Source organism: Malania oleifera, chromosome 8, assembly GCF_029873635.1.
Source record: "Malania oleifera isolate guangnan ecotype guangnan chromosome 8, ASM2987363v1, whole genome shotgun sequence".
Lineage (NCBI taxonomy): Eukaryota > Viridiplantae > Streptophyta > Magnoliopsida > Santalales > Ximeniaceae > Malania > Malania oleifera.
In genome coordinates this window covers 13,613,894-13,621,732 of record NC_080424.1, presented here as the reverse complement: position 1 = coordinate 13,621,732, position 7,839 = coordinate 13,613,894, and positions in this window count along the sequence as shown.

Here is a 7,839-nt window from a genome sequence, read left to right as displayed (position 1 = left end):
TGACTGGGTTTCACTCTCAGATAATTTAACATAAGATGCAGAAATGAAAGAATAAGTAGCACCCAAGTCAAAAAGAATAATAACTGGGTATGATAAAATGGTAAATGTACCTGTCACCACATCCGTAGCAGCCTCTGCATCACCTAGCGTCGTGGCATAAACTTGCGCTGGAGCTACGTTCCTCTGCTGGCCACCCCGGGGCGCCTGGTATCCTCCCCGAGCTGCCTGATGTCCTCCCTGATAAGGCCTGGGTGCTGGGACCTGATCCTACTGACTTGGGCAATCACGCATCACATGAGCTAATCTCCCACAATGATAACATACACCCTTACCTACCCGGCACTCACCCAAATGATGTTTCCCGCATGTCTGACACACTAGGTAAGTCTGCGCACCCTAGTTTCCACGAGGTCCTACCATCTGCCTCTAGTCTCTTGTAAAAATCCCAAAAAGAAATATAAAAGATTAGTGGAATGATTTCCAAAAAAAGAAAAATAAATAAATAAATAAATAAAATAATTAATTAATTAACTAATTAATTAATCGAATTTAAAAGAAAAAGAAAAAATAATAATAATTAAAATTTATTTTTATTTTTATTAATAAAAAATATTATTAATATTAATAAAATATATTATTATTATTATTATTATTATTATTATTATTATTATTATATATATGTTAAACCACCTGAAGCTTCAAAAGAAGCTTCAGGTGGATTCTTAATTTGAATTCACCCCCCCTGTATTATCTTCTTCTTCTTCTTCTTCTTCTTTTCTTTTCTCTGCAACTCTTTGAACTCTCTCTCTCTCTCCTCACGTTCTCTCTCCTCGATTTCGTGACGGATTTTCGCTCGATCGAAAATCCGAAGATACCACTGGACTCCATTCGCCGCTGCCGTCATTTCTACCGGAGCGGATCGGTGGTAGGAGTGGTGTAAGCGTATTCCCCAGGGTAATCCATTTTTCCCTTTTTCTTTAATTTCTTACAAAATATAAGCCCAATTGAAGAATGGACACCACCACGAGAATCTAGGGATGATTCTCTACAAGTCTAGTGGGACAGAATTCTCGTGGAGGTGTCGGGCCAAAACCCCATATTTGCGGTGCATGGGTTATTAAGGGACTTATTTTTAATTAATTAGCATTAATTTAGAAATGCTAAAATATTAAGCATCTAGGACTAAAGTAGGATTTCTGGAATTTAGGACCCAGGTGAGCGCCGCGGGTGTAATTTTGGGACCCGCAGGTAAAATTCAGAAAAATTAAGTGGGGATGTTAAATAATAGTTTAAATATTAATTTGAGGTATATGAAGCCTAGGGAAGGCTGGATGAGTATTATTTTTGAGAAATAGATTAATTAATTTGGGAAAAATGTAAATTGCAGGAGTTAAATTTCGGGCGCCAAGGGCATGAAATTTTGGGTCCTAACGAATTTCTCAGTAGCCAGGTTAGGGAATAAACTAAAGCAGTAATTTTCCATACAAATTATTATTTATTATGAGTAAATTTATTTTTAGAAAAGTATATGTTATATTGTGTATTACGAATGAAATGTACGATTGGGAAAATACTGCTATAATGATTAAAATGTATATGTATGTATGAGATGTAAGGAATTCACGATTTTAGAATATGAAGTATGATTTTTTTTTTACGGCATATGTGTGGCATGAATATGTTTTACATGGAATGTATTATGATTTGAAAAATTTTACAAACGAAACATGTTTTCAGGTATTATGAAAAGATGAATTATGTTGTAATGGTTTTGACGATTATATGATAAATGATGTATTTTCAGAAAATATATACCTGAAACAATTTTGGTGCGAGGCCATATATTTGTGTTATCGGCACGAGGCCGTATTTATGTTATTGGCGTAAGGCCATGTATTTATGTTATCGACACGAGGCCGTATTTATGTTATCGGCACGAGGCCGTATTTATGTTATTGGCGCGAGGCCATGTATTTATGTTTTCAGCACGAGGCCGTAATTACTATATTTTAGGCACGAGACCGTAATGATGTTATATATATGATCATGTATTATATGTTATCACCACCAGGATATTAGTTTAGTTCAGTTCAGGGGCTCGGTACCATAGCTATATGTGTAGATCAGATATCTACGTCAGATTAGTGCTAACCATCCCACGAGGGGATGGGAGATGGATAGTCGATGTGGCTTTCAATAGAGTGTGGACGTCCACCTGACAGTCCGGACCAAGGTGTGGCGGGCTCATCGTACTTACAGACATATTTGATTCGGCAGTGGTCGGCCAGCCATTGTCGGGTCCTGCCTTCGGGCTGCACAACCCGTCATAGGGGTAATACATGACACCAGCTAGCTATTCATCCTGGGTTTGTTTTCAGTACTACAGTTATAACAGATGATTTTATGTATGTTATGATTTATTAACAGATGTGAAAATATATGTTTATCCAGTACGATATGATGGATGTTTACAGAATTATGAAATATACTGCATATGTATACATATGTGTACCTTAAATATTCATGTTGTCACACAGCTGTATTTAGTTTATTTTCCCTTACTGAGAAGTGTCTCACCCCTAAACTTAATTAATTTTTTAAGAGCCCCTGAGAGATCGGCGGGTCAAGGCCACCGTTGAGCTAGTGAGATTACCCTATGAGAAGGGTAAGATTTTGTAATAGGGTCAGAGTTATTTTGTGTTTGACCCTAGAGATATTTTGATGTATATGAGGATGTATAGAAGTATAGTTTTATAATGTTATAGAAAGCTCTGGTATTATGTTTTATGATTGGATGTTTGAGATTTTATATTTATTGTTGTTAGGTTTTCTGCTGTGTTTAACAGGTGTCCCCGCTATCCACGGGTTCGGGTTGACCATTTGATCTATTATGTGACATTTTATGTTAAGAAATTGAGGGACGTTACATCTCCCCTATCGCGACCACCTCTCCATGGACCCCTACTAGAGCCAGCTTGAAAACCCTGAGGCAGCAGGCCTCTTCCTCTGACTCTGAGCTGCTACATCCCTCTAAATGTCACTCTCAATAATCGCAGTTCTGTCTACAATCTCTTTAAATGTCTAAGCCCTAAAACCAATCACCTACTCAAACAGATTCTGCCTCAACCCTTTTTCAAACTTCCTCGCCTTCTTCTCTTCATCAGGTGCTAAATGGGGAGCAAAACGCGACAACTCGACAAACCGAGCCGCGTACTAGGATACAGTCATCTGCTCATGTACCAAATGTAGGAACTCTGCTGCCTTTGCACCCCGAACGATAGCAGGGAAATACCGCTCGAAGAACATATCCTTGAATCAATCCCACGTCACTGGAACTGGAACCGAACTTTGCTCCTCTATCAGACGCGTTGCTCTTCACCAGCGCTTCGCCTCCCCTGTCAATTTAAAAGTGGAAAATACTACCTTCTGCTCATCCGTACATGGAAGCACCGCCAACATGTCCTCGATATCCTGGACCCAATTCTCAACTACAGTCAGGTCATCTCCTCCAATAAAGGATGGGAGCTTCATATTCGTAAACTGCTCAATCGAACAGTCATGCTCCCCAGAACTCCTGGCCATCTCAGCCATCACCTGCTGAGTGACACTGCGTAGCACAACATCAGTATCTCCTCCACCTATGCTGGAAGGTCCTGGCCTGTCCTCCCTAACATTCGTGCCGCTGCTTCCTGGATCCATCCTAAAAACAAGAAACACACTTAAACACTTTATTTCCTATACGGACCTATCTTGTACCAACTCGCAATTAATTACCTTCCCTAACTTTAACTAATAGCTAGTTCCGTCACCTAGACACATGATCCGTCAATAGTTTACTATGGTTTTCCTGAAATCTTCACCCCAGGAAAAACACAGAAACCACTACGGAAATCCTATACCCAGACATAGAACAAATCTCCAATCCCTTTTCCTATACTCTGGTATTGCTTTTGCTGCACTCTGTAGTCTACAGAACCTAGCAAACCTAGGCTTTGATACCAAACTATAACAACCTGCTTAATTAACTAAGTATTTTTTTTTTTACACTAATATTCTACATGCTCTGATACCATGCTGGGGGTAAACCCAACCAAAACCTAAGCAGTAAGAAGCGAAAATAATGTAACATAACCATAAATCATTACATACAGTACCAGAGTTCAGAAATGTTATCCCTAAAATATATACATATATCACGGTTCCCAAAATAACCTCAATTGGTGAGGGCTATACCAAAATGCTCCCAAAAATGATACTCACTCTCTGACAGGGCACTACTGATGCCCCTCTACCTGCAAGCCTGATCTGCTCGCCTACCTGGATCACCTGAAAAATGTTTCAACACTAGGATGAGCCAACGCTCAGTAAGAAGAAAAATGCTATTACTAGTGTGTGGCAAATGAGCTACTATATATCATGAAATTTGTTTTCATATAAACATGAATAACTGAATACAAAAGTATAGTAGAAATAATAAAATACACCACCCCTTTCCATGTTGTTTAACATACCAGCATTATAGGTTATAATTCAAAGTACTTCTAGTGTACATAAATATGGTCCCTGTTTCTGTAAATCCGTACATATGTAATAGTAACTGAAACTGTTCCCTGTGGTTATCTGTGTGTCATGACTTGCCCCCCTCATGACAGGGTTGTGCGGCCCATAGGCTGGATTTACCCTGATTGGCCAACCAAGAATAAATCACTGAACTCCGTCAATCGATCTGCCCACCTCAACCCATATCTGGATGGGGAGCCTAACCTCTTCAAGGGCCTAGGTGATCGACCTTACCACGTATTATCTGAATAGGTGGTTGCACTAAATAAGTAACATAATATCTGTAGCACCGGTACCGTGCTCTGTAGCTGCAAGTCCAACAGGGTCTGATATCATATAATATATTTCTATACATATCTATCTGATTTATCATGATTCTGAAGTAATTATAATAATCATGATGCTGCATAAACTGTACTGTAAATCTGAGAATTGTATAATCATAACACCGTAGCTGCATAATCATAATACTGATATTTGCATAATCATGGTATTGAGATTCGTATAATCATGTTACAAAAATCCATAAAATCATGGTACTGATATTCGCATAATCATAATACTAAAATTCGTAAAATCATGAAACTAAATTCGTAAAACATATCCCCATACCATATACATATTCACAAGCCACACCATACTAAATACATAATTTTCATAATTAAATAAATTGTATCATATTTTAAGAAATGCCTAGCATAACATATTTCCCTTACCTGACTACTAGAAAGCCCCTAGGGAATACAAGCCTAACACCCGCAGGACCTCCTACAAAACACCCTGAAACTAACATATGTCAGAACATAATATCAGTATTTTTCCGTCTATATCATTTCCTATAACTGCTAGAAAGCCAAAAACTAACTCAAAGACCTTACCCGGAATTTGGGATGAAATCTAACTCTGTTTTCCCAACGATCTGCTCTGGCAGATTCGCAGAGAACTCTGCTAGGAATGTTGTGGTAGCTTCGGATCGTCGATCCGGTGACTGGTGGGGCCGGAATCGAAGAGAGAAGGGAGAGGGAGACGTAGAAAGAGAGAGAGAGAAGAGAGAGAGCTCGATGAAAAATGATAAAAATCCCGAGTTTCCACTATTTATAGGGTCAGGTTCGTCGATGAGACACGTCACCTCGTCGACGAGCCCTTCATAAAATTCGTCGACGAGACCTTGTGTTTGTCGACGAAATTCAGAGCAGCCCGTACCGTCTCTTGGTATTTTCTTGTCGACAAAGCCCTGTGTTCATCGATGAAATTCTGAAGACCTTCGTCGACGAGACCCTGTGTTCTTCGACGAAATCTACGACCTCCTTTTGTTTTTGTTTCTATTTTCTCTCCCTCTTTATTTAAATTCTATTATTTTCCGAGTTACTACAAAGAGAAATTTGAACTGAAAGTTCAGTCGACCAGACAAAGGGTTCCAAGGCAATTTTTCCATTTTCACGTGGTTCGGTTGACCGGGACACTTTGAACTAAAAAGTTCGATCGACCAGACAGTTGTGGCATCTCCCGAGGACCTTCAGTCGACTAGGGTGTTGAACTGCTTTCCTAGTCGGTCAACCGAAAGGTCAAAGTGTTGACCCCAAAGAGTTTAGTCTACCAGCAATTTTGAATTGAGCAAGTTTGATCGACCGTATAATGGTCAAACTATTGACCTGGTGACCGGTTCGGTCGACCGACAGATTTACACTATGAAAGTACGATCGATCGAACATACATTTTTAATGCATTTCGGTCCTATTCCCTATGTATATTAACCCTATTCATATAATGATTAATGTTTAAGACTATAGGACATATTTTTATAAATTATAGGAAGTCCTAAGGTTAGTCTAGGTCTTCTTTAGGATACCAAAAAAATTCAGCATTGGTCGACCAAGGGTGATCCCTAAGGTCTTTCTAAGGTCATGATTTTTTGTGGAGACCTAGAGTCATTCTAAGGTTTTTGAGCTTGTAACTCCTACATACATGATATGCATTAAATATTACAGACTTTTTTCCTATTTAATATTACAGACCTGAATTGAAGGATAATATAAATTACAACTTCAACTAATCTTCAGGGTCTTCAAGCTTCAAGCTTTCACGTGCCATCAAATATAAACTTGCCAATAAGAACCTGCACACAAACTTGAAAGTTATCAAATACAAAAAGTATTTGTCATTATCAAAACTGGGAATGACCCATAGGGTCAACAAGATATTTTGGATTGAGGCTTACAAAACCAATATCAAAGATATATGCAAGCTTTCAAGTCTTGCAATATAAGTGCCAAGACTAGCAAGAAAAAATCGACCTTCCCAATCAAGTATTTATAAATGAAATAATATGGGAAATATCAAATAACAAGAACTCTCAAAATGGTTTTTCAAAATGTATGCGTTTGAGAGAGTATTTTCCAAAGGAAATATTTGTAAAAATGTATGCAATAACCACAATCACTTCCCTTCTATGTTGCAATTGATTTGCAAGATATGGGAACAAATAAAAACAACACCCAATCTCAAAATATGTTTACAAGAGAGTATGAATGAGTGTTTTCCCAAATATGAGTTTGGAATGAAAATAGTATAGCTAAAGAGTATGAAAAATTTGAGAGGAAAAATTATAACCACTTTTGCTAATCAAGTTGCTAATTAAGTCAAATGAAATGATATATATATATATATATATATATATATATATAGGAGGGACTCAAAAAGTAACCGTTGGGACACAATGGGTATAATAACCCCAAAAATAATTAAACAAGATTAGTGGAATGATCCAAAAAAAAAATATTAATAATAATAATAATTAATTAATTAAAATAATATAAAATAATATTATAATATTAATATATATATATGTATAATATAAAATTATTATTATATATTATATATATAAAAAGTGTAACTCTAGCGCATCTCTCACTCTTGTCTCTTCCTCGTCTCCTCTCTCCCACTCTCCTCAATTTTTTCACCAATATTCGGCTAATTGGAAATTATAAAATACTCTGCCACCGACATATCTACTAGAGCGGATTTGTCGTAGGAGCGGCGTAGGCATGTCTCTTGGGGTAAGGCCAATTCTTACTCTTACCTCAATTTTTCTTTAATATTAAGCCCAATTAACGAACGTAAATTGCCAGAAGATTCGCGAAGAGATTCTCTACAATCTAGCCGGAACGGATTTTCAAGTTGGAGCTCCGGAGCACCAACTCTAAGTTGAGGGTAAGTTTAATAAGTTAGGTTTTATTATGCTATTTAGGGTATTCAGAATTTAGGGGAATTTTAAGGAAA